Genomic DNA, 16,035 nt, shown 5'->3' on the forward strand with positions numbered 1-16,035 from the left:
CATCCAAAATTGTTGATTTACAGTAAGTGTTAGAAGACTGGGCAAGTTCCAGAAGACTGGAAGAAAGTTAATGTGTGTCAGTATTTAAAAAAGGCTCGGTGTGCCTCAGATCTCCATCTGTAAAATGGGGTAGTACTGCTGCCCTACCTTACAGAGGGGTTGTGGGGATAAACCAATCCCAGGTTGTGATGTACTCATATTACAGTAATGGGGCCATGTAAATACTATAGAGATAGAGATCTAATTAAAAGTGTGGTAGATTTTCACTAGTGACAGATCTATTGACAATTACTATTGTGAACTGGCAAGCGAACAAACACACCCAAAAGCACAGACTATTCATCAGAAGGTGTAGTTTGTTCACTTATTTTGACAACTGCAGTGGAGTTTTAATTATGTAGGATGTGCACTCAAGTACCATGTTGATGTGTAGTATAAATACTCATCAACATGGTACTTGAGTGCCATAAATAGATAGGTAAAACTAGAATGCCCATTATAGTTTGACATTTGGATCATGGATCAAGTGATTTTGAAGGTTTTTTGTTTTCTTAACATGAGGCCATTTCTACTTACCTTAATTAGATTTCCACAACAATAGAGGGATGTCTACATTGCCAGGGTTGCACAGATTGATACAGCGGGATTGATTGAATGAGCTGTGGAGACCTGCTCAATGGATCCCAGAAGTGCTCTCTGGTCAACTCCATAAATCCACCGCCCTGAAAAGAGCAAGGCTGCATTGAATGGAGGGCTTCTCCCATCGACACAGTGCAGTGGAGACACCATGGTACGGCAGTGTAAGTAAGTCAATGAGAGATATGCAAGCTATTTTACATAGCTTGTGTATCTCCCATCGACGGCAGTGTAGACCAGGCCTGAGAACATTTAATATGTGTCTGCCTTGACCAAAGTCCATAGAGCCTGCATCATATTATGTTTTAGATATAGATTACTTCCATGATCAAATCTCTCGATTGTGGTTGTACCACACCTGAACTGATGGCTCTCTCTCATTAACCTCACTCCAATTCTGATGTAATAAAAGATCAATAAATGGGGCTGGTGCTCAGGGATTTTATCTAGCTATTGCTGTTTCTTAACAGCTTCTACCTCTTCAGCAAGAGCTATTCCACGTGGTTGCCACAGCCTTCCTAGTTCACAGATAACTCCATCTGAGCTTCACAGTGATGGAAATACTTTTATAAAGAAAAGAAATCTCAAAAATTGGAGGGGATTTTCACTTCCTGAACTAACACCAAGAAAGATTCTTCTACAATCGAATATAAATTCCACTTAAGTTAGGAAAAAACTGCCTACTCCCTATGAACTTGTATTCTTTCAGTCCACTGCAAAATTTGATTGTTCTTGCTAAACCTTGGTTTCTTGCTGTAGTTTTGCAACACGCATTCTCAATGCAAATTTGCAGAGAAAAACAAAAACCCTACAGATGTGGCAAGGAAACCTACATATAATTAAAACCCAAACAATAAAAGAAATCCCAGAATTTTAGCTGTGGGATCCACCCATGAACATGTAATTTTTAATGTAGAGAAGGGGAACAGCAGACAAAAGTCTTATTTAAGCTCTTTCTTTTAATAGCTGATCTCTTTAGTCTTACTACATGTGCTAGGATTTTCCCTTCCCCACAGAACTTGTACACAATAGCTTTTATCCAAAAGTACAGAATGCAGCTATAATATTTGCGCATGCATCCACTGCATATTTTTGTATTTATGCTCACAAAGTAAATGTGCATGCAGAGACTTGCTTGTGCAATTCAAGTAGCTGATTTGCATGAACAAACAAGCTGTGTGCGCAATGACTGAGTGCAAAAATATTGTGAATAAAGCTGGGCACTTGAATCTGAACATTTGACCTTTAAGTTTCTCATGAATATCCAGGTCACATCCTGAAACAGCTATGCAAATGTTAACGTCCCCAACCTGTAAGTCCTATGTATGCCTTTCCTAACTTTTACTTCTTGGTGTTCATTCTACATTTAAAAAGAAGCAGAGACAAAGGCTCCACCGGACAGCTTTATTTATAATACTAAAACAATGACTCTGCAAGGGGAGAACTGTTACAACACTGCAGCAGACAATTATTCTTTACCAATAAACCCGAAACAACAAGACCAATTAGTTTACAAAGTAAAGGGCATGCAAGCAGCACTATAAAAGGTCATCAGAACTGACATTCATCCACACATATCTGTGCAGACATCACATTCACAGGAGTCAAAGTTTAAGGGGAAAAAAACTTGACAGGTATATATTTCACAGGTGCCGTACAATGCTCTCTTACACACAGAACGGCCTATTTTGTCTATTCATGAACTCTAAACACCAGATGGGTGCAGAAGTTATTGTGACAATTGTATGCAGAGTTTCCAGCATGCAGTGTTGTTGTAGCCAAGTCAGTCCTAGGATATTAGACACACAAGGTGGGTGAGGGAATATCTTTTATTGGACCAACTTCTGTTAGTGAAAGAGTCAAGCTTTTTTGAGCTTACATGGAGCTCTTCTTCAAGTCTAGGAAATTGACTCTGTCACAGCTAAGCACAAGATGGAACACAGTGTTTAGTGTAAGTAATTAACACATTTCAAAGGACCATTTTGGCAGGTATTCCCAGTTAAAGCTCTTGAGATCTGCCACTCCCAGAATAACTAGTAGGATGCTGTGCCGCCCTTCCAGGGGCAGTTGTTATGCAGTGGTGTTAGGGTGAAGTGACATTTCAGACTGTTGAGGGACACAAGGAGTAAAGCAGCGCTGTGGCCTCTGCATTACAGGTTGGATTCTTCTTTTATTTAAACCACTTTTACACAGTGTTACACTCCATTACCTTCAGGGCAGATACCTCATCCTGATTTGCACCAAACACAAATCAAAGAAGGATCAGGCCTGACATATATGTAGAAGAAAGATGGGTCAGTGGTTAGAGCACAAGCTGGAGACTGGGGTTCAAGTCCCTGCTCACCACAGACATCCTGTTTGACTTTGGGCATGTTATTTAGCCTCTCTGTGCCTCAGCTCCCCATTGGTAGAATGAGTACTTCCCTATACCACAGGGTATTGTGAGGACAAATGTGTTAATAATTGTGACATGCTGATATTAGGGATCATAGAAGTAGCTTAGATTTCTCTCCACCTCCTCGAATATGCCACTAATCATCCCCTTAAATACATTTTGAATACAATCCATTAATATAAAAGGGAGGCTGAGATCCTAAAGCCTTTATTACCTTTACATTTATTTTTATGTGAACAAAAAAGTATGACCACTTACATATTGAAGAGTGGAAGGGAGGAACATAATGTTTCGTAACTTTGCACATCTGATCAGTTAAACAACAAAATAAGCCTGCTAGCCCTAGCTTTACCTGGAGCTAATCCACACTGGTGCTGCTTTTCAGTGTTCCCTCTTCATTAAAACGGTTGATTCCGGATGGTATTGATTTATCAGTGGCGTCCTCTTTAAGGAGTCAAAACTAAAAGCTACAGGAGCAAAGCAAAAGAAAATGGATTCCGATTTTTAAAGCTCCAGTTGCCATAAGCATTAACATGCACCTGCATCTTCCCAGCCTTTAGCTGTTAGGGCCAAATCCTGCCTACAAGGCGAACTTAATTATTCACTTCTGTTGAACTCAGTAGGTGTGTATGTTTTAGAGGCCCAATTTTGCTGGATGAATCTAGACCCATGTTTCATATACCACATGCCGGGTAATGAGAAGATTCCGTGTTTCTAAAACTAAACTGGCTTTTAATAAAGAGAATTATTTACAGATTGGATTGCAAGCTGTAGGTGCAGCAAGCATGTGCACCCCGACTGACTTTCTAGTGCCTCCTGGAGCCTGTGCTTCTGCGTCCAAATTCCACATAGGTTGCAACATACAAGGTTGTACCATGATGCTAGGGACGTGACGACAGGGAGACGGAGAGCCAGAGCTGGTATGACAACACAGGGGATTGGATCCACACAATGGGATTGAGGCACCAAAGTCCAACATTTAGTTCTTCAATCCCTCCTCCCCCCACACAGCTGCTGTGTAGCACTTTGAGCATCCAAAGGTCCTAGGCACCCACATTTCTGCCACTTGAGTCTCTTAGACTCCAAAAAAATCTGCTACGAGGTCTGAGCAGTCACCTCAGTTCTAAGCCCCAGTGGGATCCTCTTAGTAAGCATTCCCCTACCTAAGTGGATATTCTCAGAGGCCTCCTAACAGATCAGGCTCTGAACAAGGAGGAGATGCCCTTATTCACTGGTCTAAGGTTACAGAGCACTCACCGAGGATGTGAGACCCCAAAGTTCAAATCCTCTCCCCCCCATCTGATTTGAGGCAGGGATTAGAACCCATCTCTCCACTTCATGACACTGCCCTAGCCATGAGTCTATGGGATATTCTGCATGGGGCTCGCTCAGTCTCTTCTACTGAAGCTGTTCAACTTTGTATAAATAATTAAATCGTGATTGCAACAGGGTCTTGAATGTGTGCCTCCTGCCCCCCCATCCGAGTGCCCTAAACCCAGGTTAAGAGGTGGGAAAGCACACTGGCACCACTGACTTTTCTTTGTGTTTTTGGAGTGAGAAAGGGCTTACAGTTGTGACTCCAAGCAGAGATACTTGCCTGTCTCTGGGCACCTAAATGCCTTTGAGGGGTTGGCCTTAGACCATATCCATTTCTCAGGGTTTCCATGTGGCTAGTTTAGGCAGCTCCCCACTCAGTGTGCTGGATTTTGTGGACCCCATTCTTAGGTATCTAATCCCCCAATGCCTTGTATAAGGAACCTAACTCAGAGCTGTGGATTCCACAAGACTGTAGGACACCAAAAGTTAGGCTCAGTGCTGTAACATCTGGGTCCCTTTTGTGGCTCTAGATCCAGCCTTCCATGCAGGTGGCACTAGCTTCCCACAGAATCTCTTTCTGTGCGGGCCAAATCCTAGTCCTTTACAGAATGATACCAGAGGCAATCTCCACAGGGCAGCGCCCTCCACATTTTCTTCCCCCGAATGAGTCGGTCGTGCCGGTTTTACTGTTGAAAATGTGGTAAGCGGGAGCCTTAGTGAGGCTTTAGAACTTCATCCTGCACCCCTCAAGTCAATGGGAACTGTACCATGGACTTCCCTGGCTGCAGGACTAGGTCCACAGGAACCTAACTTTAGGCATTCACATTTGATAACCCAGTGGACCGGATTCAGATCTCACTCATACCAGATACATCTGGAGACAGTTACTCCATTCAATTAGTGGAGCTAAGCAGATGTAAAACACGGAGTTCAGAATCACTCCCAATATTTTAATCAGGGATATGGGCCATTGTGAAGGATTTTACTTATATAAGTAATTTCCCTTCTTTTTTTCCACTGGGTGGTTGCAAGAAAACACACACACACACACACACACACACACACACACACACACACACACACACACACACACACACACCCCTTCACTACTGTGCTGATAAAATCTTCCTATGCCACATTTTAGTCTCATTGACCATTTTTAATAAAATTCAGCTCATACGCATCTGTCTGCCAGTTATATATATATAAAAAAATAAAAGTTACTTCAGGCATTTTCTCCCTACTCCGCAGGTCATGTCAGAAAGAGCCATTGATTTATTGTCAACATATCCAACTTCATGCTGATAGCATCTGTAAACACTTTCATCCTTTTCTAACATGTCTATCCTGGAAATAATGAGCAATTCTTACCAATCTCCAGGAGCCTCAAGGTGGGGTGCAACATTTCTCTTGTGCTGAGTATTTACAACAGTGCTGGGAACTCTCTCTCTCTTGTGCAAGAGGTCTTCCCTTATCCTGCCCCCTTCCTAAGATGAATGACCAGTCCTTTCATTATTTGACAGAGGAGAAGGTGATAAATTCAGTCCTGTTTCCTGGATCCAAAGAATTTTTGTCATACACCTACACTGAATAGCTTGACGTACTAAATTGTTCTTGCCTTGCCTGATCTAAGATTTCAAGGGAAACATTTTTAATTCCACATTAGGGGTGCAATTTTCAGATGTGCCTAACTAACTTAGGAATCTATGACCCATGTTTCAAAGTAGCTTAGGCACTTAGTAGCCTAAGTCTCAATGCCCTCTTATTATAGACTGGGTCTTTGTGGGTCTACTTATCCCAATATAGTTAAACCAGCAAAACCTTCTAAATGTAGATGCAGTTATACCATTATAAACACTAAAACTGACATAGGTTATGCTGGTTCCTTCAATTGACATACAAGTATAGCGTATAAATGCTTCAAAACTTGGGCTTTTCCCAGCATATCTATGGCAAAACAAACAAACAAAAAACAAACAAAAAAAAAATCTGTAATTGACATAGCTATGCAGGCAATATTTTCTAGTATAGACTTGCCCGTAGGCTCCTCAGTGTCTAGGATAGATTTATAAAAGGTACTTAGGTGGGTAGTGGGATTTACAGAAGTGCCGGAGCAGTTGTGTGCCTAAATCCTAGATGTTAGGTCCCTAACCTGTTAAGGCATTTGTATGAGTCCCACTAGATACCTAAATGCCTTTGTAAATCTGTCCCTAAGTCACTTTTGAAAATGGGATTTATGGTAAAATTTTCAAAAACTTGTAGTCCCTTTTTCATCCCAAACCAATGACATTACATTTAAATATTGTGTGCTAGTATCACACAAGTGCAGAGAGTATTCATGATCTTGGCTCATGATTCTGGGGAAATTGCTGCTGTTGATTGGAATGCCAGCATATGAGTGGTATTGTACACGTATACATGATACAGATGGTTGCCTAGCTCAATGTTTAGATTCAGGTTATATATCATTCCAGAGCTCCTATTATTCAGGAACTACTTGGGATTCTGATTTGGCTATGTTTATAATGACAAAATAGAGTGAGAGACAGCAGGGATAGGGAGCAGCCGGAGAATGGTCCTATTTGTGTTCTGGAAAAGTGGGTGGGCTCACTGCTAAAGGCTCCTCCCCCATCCTAAGGGGAGGAGTCATTGGACCCAGAACGCAACTGATTCCTTGGGACAACTAATGAAAACAAACAGGAACAGACATGGAGGTCACAGGGTCAAACAAGTGGAAGCAGAAGGGGACACCCAGCAGAGAACCCCAGACGGTGCCCACTGTTCCTGCAGCCGGAGAGTGGTAGAAAGGAAGTATATAAAGCCTAGAGTGCTCAGGGCCTTGTTCCCCGTGGACTGAAGGGAAGTTATCACAGGTTAATTAGCACACCTGGAGCCAATTAAGGTCAGGGGCCTGATATAAAACCCCTACTGCAGCCAGGCAGGGGGAGAGAGGCAGGAGAGCTGGTGGGAATGTTGGAGAGCAGTGACTGAGGAAAGACCAAAAGGCAGCAGGTGAAAGGGTACACTAGGAGGGAGGCTTCCCTGCCAAACCCTTGGCTCAAAGAGACAGAGACCTGAGGGAAAATGGACCCTGCCAAAAGGGGCCAACAGGACTGAGAGATTCTCCCAGGCAGAAGGATTGGAGGAGACCCTGCCCAAGAAGAGAGGGGGTGGGGAACCCCAGAAACTGGAAGGGCAGAGGGAGAAAGTAGCCCAGAGGAAAATTGCAGCTTGAAGTACTGTAAGCAGTGCATAGCTGCTACCATCAGGGCCCCTGGGCTGGGACCCAGAGTAGAGGGAAAATCCGGGTCTCTTCCTCCTCCCCACTGGTCACTACTGGGGTGCCCAATGCCCAGAAATAGGGGCAACAGGCGGCGCATTGTCAGTCCACAAGAAGGAAAAGTGCGGGACCCACAGCAGCAGAGCTGGCAATTTGCCGGAGCTAAGAAGAGCTAAAAATAAACAAGGCTGAACAAGAGATCAAGGGGATAATGGTATCGCAAGATAGGGGAGAGGTTTATTTTTATCTATTTAGTTTAGTACTGGGTGACTTCAGTCATATAAGTCACTTGAATGAGAGTCCAAATCCAGTTGCTGATTGAGGGGTATGCTGTCAGAATCTCACTCTAACCCCTCAACCTGCATTGGTCCATGCATTTCTGAATACCCAAACAATTACAAGGTACTATTGGAAAACATCAATTTTAGATAGAGAATTCATGCCACTCTGTAGACCAGGAGTTCTCACAACAAAGTTTCTGGTGGCCTCCGAGTGCGGCCACCAACTCTTTGCTGGTGGCTGCTCTGACAATTTCCCCTAAAATATTTAATTAACTTTAAGAAAAAAAATAAATATGCACATATACATGTCCAAATCATTGTAATTTATGTAGGTTTTTTTTCCCCTTGCAATCTCAATAATAAAAATAATGTATAGTTGTCTCTATTCTTTACCGGACCTAAATCTAAAAGAAACAAAAAGAAGGTGTTTCGCATGTTCTTGTCTTTTGTTGTAGTTGTTTCTTTTGCCCCCCTCCCTCCCCCCCCCCTTTTTTTTTTTAAAATGTCCTAGCTTGTAAGTCTGCTGCATTTTTCACAAAAGCAGACTTGCTAGCTAGCTAGCAGGCAGTGAAAAGTGATATTAACGAACATACACATCACTTTTCACAGCAGATTTACTCAGTCCAGCAAGCTGAAGGACAAATTAAGCAAGTGGGGAGGTGCGTAGAGAAGCAGCAGGGGCCCGGGAGATGGATGCGGGGCTGAAGGAGACAGCAGAGTCCAGGAGTGATAGGGGGCCAAGCCTGGGGCCAGAGCCTGAAGCCTTGCAGCTGGGGACCGAGCCTGCTGCCGCACAGCCGAAGCGCAGGTCGGGGGTGATGGGGGGGAATGGTGAGCCCAGGGCTGAGAGATGGAGTCTAAAGTTCCACGGCCAGAGGCTGCCACCCACCATCCCAGGGCTAAAGCCAGATCATGGAGCCCCATGGCCCCTGAGAATGTGGGGCACTCACATCGACTGCCTGTTCCTCTGGCATTTCTGGCTCCAGGGGTGGTGAGGGCCCAACCCCTGCTACTGGCTCCAGGGGAGGGGCCATTGCTTCCTCCCCCCATGCCAATCACCACCCAGGAGTCTGTGGCTGCAAGAAAAGCCCCTGGTGGCTGCATTGGAGAAACGTTGCTATAGTAGACTATGAATGGTTGCTTAGATTAGTGGGTCATTTTTTTTGAAAGATGCCTGAGATCTGTGTGAAAAACGACACATCCACTTTTGTGCAGTTGGATGTCTAAGCTGGGTATTTGTTGTACACTCACAGACCAGGATCTCGTTAGGGGCCTGACGTCCAGCTCTTTGCCTATTCCTCCCATTAAATCATGAAGCTTTAGCAGAGGCTCTAGAGTATCAGAGCATATCAGTGGTTCAGATCTCTTAGAACCTTTACAAAGAGTTGTTTTCATGGTCTTAACTATAACTTGTAACCTTTTTTCCTGTAAACAGTTTCTTTCCCATTGACCAATAAAACTGCTCAGGGGAGTAACCACTCCTGAACATGAGTACTAGGGTCACAGTCTAGTGTACCGAATTTAATAAGATAACCTTTAACTGAATTTTCAAGCCAACATCTGGAATTCTTCTTCAGGGATATAATTTTTTATTATCTTCTTTAAGTTTTCAGGCAAGAGAAATATTATATTCTGGCAAAGGAAATCTGTCAAGGATTAAAGAAGAGAATATGGCTATTCTTTAGCTTATCAAAAGCTAGTGTATATAGAAGCTATTTTTAGTTAGGAATAAATATAAAATGAGGGCTACTTACTTGAGAATTTATTGTAGCTGCAACCTTGTTGTGTGAGCCTCAGCAATTGCATGTCTCTGTGTCAACCAAATAAAAGAAAGGTCTAACTCACCTTCTCAAAGAATGCATATTAGTAAATAAATGGTTGTTTGTAACCACCGTAATCTAGAAGTTAATGAGCAAGAACATAATTACGGCAGCAAATGAGCAGTTTGTTAGGGCATTAACACAACAGGTATGATTCACCCATTAATAAACCATTCATTAGCGGCTCGTAATTACTCAAGTCTTGGAAATTAATGCTGTTCATTTTCAGCTGATTATTCTGAAACAGAATAGAACTTTCACAAATACATAATTGTTAAATGGAGTACCCTCGAGTTTAAAAAACTTTAAATGTGGTACAAAGAACTAGTACTATTTAATTTTGTTCCCATGGAGTGATGCATGGATCACTATGCATGGCTTAAATTGCTCAAACAGGCAGAGAGACAGGAGGGTGGAAGGAAACTGGTTGTGGTTCTGGACTGGGTCACAGGAGTTCTAGGTTCAATCTGTACTCTACCATCGACTCCCTGTGTGATTTTGTATAGGGTCTTCACTCTCCCTGTGCCTCAGTTCTCCTTCTGTAAAATGGGGATAATACTTCCACCTGTTTTCAGTCTCTTCTATTTAGGCTGCAAACTCCTCAGTGCAAGGACTGCCTCTATTTTTTGTATTACAGTAGGGCCTGGAGCAGTCCGCACAATGGGCCCACAGACTTGTCTAGGCACCTGTTCAAACACATAGTGAAAGACAGTCCGTGCCCCAACAGCTTGCAATCCAATAGATAACTGAAACACAGCATCCAGGACCCTTGAAATTTCACCTGTCCTGCAGAAAGGATCTTCTTACACAGACTCATTTTTCAGTGGAATATTCTCTAAAGGACAGGATATCCATGCAGGGCAGGTGAGACTTTATGGGCCTCAAACTGAGTCGGGCAAGGCCAAGCTGATGGTGACAGAAAGAATTGTAGATGGCTTTAGGAGTATGAAATATTTTTCCCCATGCTTTTTCATCTACCTTTCCTATTCTGTCTCCTACATTTCTTTACTGGAAGCACAAGTCTGTGTTTCAAAGAACAAAAAATATAAAAGGGTAAGATAGTGCCTCTAACTGCCATCAGAGCGGAGTATAGAAACAGCAAAGGGAAGGCTATCTTCTGTGTTTCCATAAAACCCGAGGAGAGGCTTTCTGATTAACACAGTTGTATGCAAACTCAGACAGGCCAGTTCCAGCTGCCGACTCCGCTGACAGGCCTCAATTCCTTGTCTTTCTAGTATGGACATGACCAACTGGAACACGCCTTTGTTGGAAGAAAGAATCTCAAAGAATCCAAGAGGAGTGGTGTTTAGATGTCTTGTGGACACCACCTAGATTCTAGATTCTCTCTATAGACAAAAATGTTGATGAGTAGATTTATTAGAATTAGATTATTGCCCCTCCTACGTCTCATCTCTCTCTCTCTAGAGTGTCCAGCACCAGAGTAAGTAGCAGTCATAGAATACACACAGTTGGGAGGGGAGAAATATGCATTTTTCAGTGAATCAGCTACAGATTCCAGGCTTGATTTGTTACAATTCAAGTCATTTATAGGGGCTGAGATTGATGAAGGAAAAGAAATTAAAGAAGGCCTTCACTGCATAAGAAAAGCTAGTTGACTGTATGCTTCTGATGGGTGCCAGCATAATGTAAAAGTCTAGTTATTTCTGGTATTTCAGAGCTGTTGTCTCAGAATAAGAGGGACAAGCATAACAGAAACATTAATGACCTTTGAAACCCCGACCCCCCCCAAGAACAGTGCATTTTTATTCAGCCGCTTTTCCAGTGAAGAGTGCAAGTGACTCTGACAGCTGAGAGTTCAAGGCAAGCTTGTATCAGAGACAACATCAAACAGCAGCGGCATTACAGCCTAGCAAATAGTTACCTCATTGTCATGCAGAGCTTAATTAAAAGATTAGACTTAGAAAAAGCCATCCAAGGTGTGTGCACAGAAAGGCAATTTCACACAGAGCTGGCCTTTCTTGGCACACATGACTCTAAGCATGGAGCTGGTGCCATTCTGAATGCCAGCAGGCAGCTGTAGTGGGACTTATTTCAGCTATGGAACAAAAGATGTATTTTTCACCTGCAGTGCTTTTGCTTGATAATATTGCAATTTCATTCTCATTTCAGAGTGATGACTAAATTTAAACTCCCCAACCGTAATTAGGAAGACTGAGAGTAAGGATAGCAGGGAGGCACTGTAGCTTTCTCATGCAGAAGGAGGCGGTGTCCCCCACAGAGCTTAAAATGAAGTGGGCTGTCCCAATGAAAAAGGTGAAGGTTTTACAATTCCAACTTATTTTTAAACAATATAGGAAAAAGGCATTTTAGTCTCAGTCACCCGCCAATTAGTTTAGGAGGTTAGGGGCTGGAATCATCCTATGTAGGTAAAAAAAAATCTTAGGGCCAAATTTTCTACAGTTTGCACGGGGCACATGTCCTGATGCATGCAGTCACTTGAGCTGGTCCAAAAATAGGGATCTTCTCGACCCCCATACTGAAAAAAAATGTAAAAACCCCCAAAATACTTCAGTTTGGAAATCTTGCCAGTGTCTTATGTGGGAGAGGATTCCAGGTGTTTTTTTATTTAGATGGTGAGATGAAAGGGGGATGGGGAAGACAAGGGAGAGCAAGCCGCCACCTGGATAGTAGTTACCAAGGAACAGACATGTTCGCTCTGAAGAGAGGCAACAAAAGCAGGAGGCTGGACTGTTAAGACACTGTTAGAGTAGCCAGGCAGCTACATCCATGTGCCTTTTCCCTGGTATATTTCATAATGAGCAGGATTGTGCTCACAGAAGCAATAAGCATATATTAATGTACATTAGCGGATGTTAATGTGTGTGGAGCAGCCTGAGTTATATGCTGCTCGGGACCACAACAGAAGAGAATCAGATGAAGGAGAAAAAAGAGGGGGCACCTCTAGAAATTTTTCCATAGTACACCATCTCTCCCTGTGGAGCCATCCACACTGCAGCTACTCCCCAGAGGCAGCATCGCTCCCCAGAGGCAGCATCGCTCCCCAGCCCTAAGAAGGGACATGGGCTGCTGGAAAAAGGAGCTAGGCTGGAGCCAGCCCCACGGCTGTGGTGAGGAGAAGCAGCACTAGGTGCCTCACTGACAAAGCAACCCTGAGCAGTGCTGTGACCCCGTGCATCTGTTCACAATGCCACACACTCAGTTTGGAGACTCCAGGACAGTCCTCGAGCTTTGGCAGACCCTAGCTGTGAGCCACATGCACCAGGTCGCAACACCAATCATTCAGTTTTGGCCCTGCAACCCCTGTCATGACAGAGGGGTACCCAGTGCTGCTTCTCCTCACTGCTGCTGTTGGGCTGGTTCCTCACTGTGGCCAATCATATGCACCATGTGTTAAGCCATGAGTATGGCTATAGGTCCACTGGGAGCAGATTATTTTATAGCTGCTGTAACACGCTCCGCAGTGTCAGGATTGATGAGCTTTAAAGCTTACATGTGTAGCTCCTCTGATCCTGATCTGGCAAAGTGCTTAAGCACATGCTTAACTTTAAGCACATGAGTATTCCCATTGCCTTTAAGGATATAAGTAGCCCCATTAAAGTTAAGCCTGGCCTAAAGTGCTTTGCTGAATCAGGTCCACTCCACAACCACACCAACCAACAACTCACCCACCACCACCACACATTGCTTACAGACAGCAAGCATGGTACAGGATACCAACTTTTTGAAAGCTACAGCATCATAAAACCAAGCATCACACTCACTCATTTGAGAGAATGTTATCAGCGCAGATAGATGTGTAAGTAACAAATTAACTCAATCATACAATTCCTTCTTATTTCTTTAAATATTAATAGTTTTAATGTTAATCTTTAATTATCACTAATTTATTATTAGTCTTTAATTATCACTTTTTCATTGAGACATATAAAATTTTATCTCCAGTTAATATACCTTGTCTATTAATTAAATTTCATATCACCAGCCTTGAAGATAGGGGGTGCTCTGGCCATACTATGAAGGTCTATTTACAGCGGGGGGCAATCTATATAGCTTTAGGTGTTATAGGATGCCCAATGAAAGAATGAGATTGTTTCAACAGTAACATAGTAATATTTTGCACTTATAGTTCCTTTTATCCAGAGATGTCTGAGTGCTTTGTAACAATGGCAAGTATGGTCCCATTTCAGGGATGGGTACACAGAGGCCCTGAGAAATGTAAGCATGCGCTTAAGTGTTTTGCTGAGACATTTAAAATGAGTCACTCAAGGTCACACAGCAAATTTGTGGGCAAAATTTGGGGCAGTCAGAACTAGAGCTCAGGTCTTTTGAATCCTCAGTTCTATGCTCTAATGACTGGGCACTTGTCTAGATATTAGATTTCAAATATAATTATTTTAGTAGCATAGTCACTGGACATCTTGATGCCTTTTCATAGCAAACACTCATCTCATTGTTATGAAATTAAGCCTATAAATACCATGCTTCTGCCATGCCAATATATCCTTTTCTATTGTTAAAGTTTTCTTTTCAGGTTTATGCTCAAGGTCTAAGATGCAGATTCCAGTAGATTTCAATATACTTATCAAACTGGTCCCTGGGTCTTCACAATATTACAGATTTTGCAAATACCACGGATGATACCAAGCAATAAAACTGTAAGTCACTCATCGATTTGTAGAGCTTAAGACCAAAAGGAACCATTACGTCATCTAGTCTGACCTCCTGTATGTCACAGGACATTAAATTTCACCCAGTTATCCCTCTATTGAGCCCAACACCTTGTATCTGGCTAAACCACATCTTCCAGGAAGGCATCCAGTCTTGATCTGAAGACATCAAGTGATGGAGAATACATCACTTCCCTGGGTAGTCTATTTCACTGGTTAATCACCCTCACTGTTAAAAAATTGTGCCTGATTTCCAATTTTAATTTGTCTGGCTTCAGCTTGCAGCCATTGATTCTTGGTATGCCTTTCTCTGCTAGCTTAGAGAGCCCTTTAGTGCCTGCTACTTTCTCCCTGTGAAGGTACTTGGACACAGTAATTTAATCATCTCTTGAACTTTTTGAGAAGCGAAATCGATGGCGCTCTTTCAGTCTCTCACTGTAAGGCTTTCTCCAACCCTTTAATAATTTTTGGTCATTCTTTTCTGGACCCTTTCCATTGCCCCTCCCCCCAGCATCCTTCTTAAAACACGGACACCACAACTGGATGCAGTCAGTATTCCAATATCACTCTCACCTACGCTATAAAGTAAAAGTCACTTCCTCATGCCCACCTGTTGCATATGGAAAAAACCGGTATTAAAATTGTAGAGCTATCATTGTAAAGACTCACGGGTTTCCTGGGCTGGGTAGGGAAAGCACCCGAGCAGCTGTCAATCGAAGCCAGCCAGCCAGCCTAGACCAAGGTTGGGTCAGTTTTGTCTCTCTGGTTTAGGAAATAGCCTGCTTTGTGTTTCTCTGGTTTTGGATTCTTGGGCGTTATCATTCTGAATTCCAAGAAATAAAGGGATTTTACATGGCAACCTTCCAGCCCCAGTATTTATATTTGGGTCTAACCTCCCTGTATGTGTGCCATGAATGTAACACTGCCCACGGGGGGGAGTATAGGGCTAGCCCCATAGAGGTAGCCCACACGATTACAAATGGCAACATACGGCACTGTAGGTGAGCTTTGCCTTATTTTCTCCCACCTGGGTTATCAAACTGATCCCTGGAAAGGATCTGGGCCAGCAGAGGTCAAAACCAAAGAAATCAAAACCAGCAAGTTTTCCTTAATAAAGGCTCTTGGAAGCAGCATTTGTAAAAACATTTAAAAGATCCTTACCTTAGGATTCTGGTTCAAGACTCCTGAGCTCCAAGTCCTTAAATCAAGTCTCTGAACCTGGTCAAACTAGTCTTCTGAAGTTTGAGGGGAAAAACCAATCACTACCTCTTGCAATCTGGATAGCTTCTAGTTTTTTCTCCTTTGCTCAGCTTCCTCTTCCTGTTTAAATAGCTCAGCCATAGGCTGCAGCAGGGAGCCTCCTTGATTATACCCAAGCTATTTTGGCTGTGAGCTCCTGGGTAACCCTTAAAGAGATAGTACACGCTTTCTCCCTGGACTTTGATGTGTTCCCCCATAAATGCGGTAGCTTGCTGAACACAGTGAGAAGAAATAAAAATATTGCCCAACTAGCAGGCCTATAGACACATCAACATAATGCTATTGAACTTTACAGACAGGGACAAAAGATCTTTTTTCTGGGAGAGTTGGGACATAAAGCGATAACTTCTATTTCTTATTACCCTACTTAATATGCTGAAAGACTGGTGGATACTAC

At 42.9% G+C, this 16,035-nt stretch overlaps 1 long non-coding RNA gene across 14 annotated transcripts in view; it reads right to left on the reverse strand.

The window, feature by feature from the left end:
• The window catches only part of LOC137156547 (uncharacterized), a 107,370-nt gene extending 91,697 nt beyond the window's left edge, over positions 1–15,673 (reverse strand). For 3 of the 14 annotated variants that reach the window (XR_010920797.1, XR_010920799.1, XR_010920794.1), the window contains exons 1-2: positions 15,540–15,666; positions 577–722 (exon numbers count right to left, since the gene is read on the reverse strand). This is a non-coding gene — a long non-coding RNA (uncharacterized lncRNA). Of the gene's footprint in view, positions 1–576; positions 723–9,663; positions 9,720–15,047; positions 15,202–15,539 lie in introns of all 14 variants that reach the window. The other 11 variants (XR_010920806.1, XR_010920796.1, XR_010920809.1 and 8 more) reach the window with 8 other exon arrangements.
• Positions 15,674–16,035: the final 362 nt, after the last annotated feature.

Source organism: Emydura macquarii, unplaced genomic scaffold, assembly GCF_026122565.2.
Source record: "Emydura macquarii macquarii isolate MOO-44397 ecotype Brisbane River unplaced genomic scaffold, CSIRO-AGI_Emac_v2 contig_1451, whole genome shotgun sequence".
Classification (NCBI taxonomy): Eukaryota; Metazoa; Chordata; order Testudines; family Chelidae; genus Emydura; species Emydura macquarii.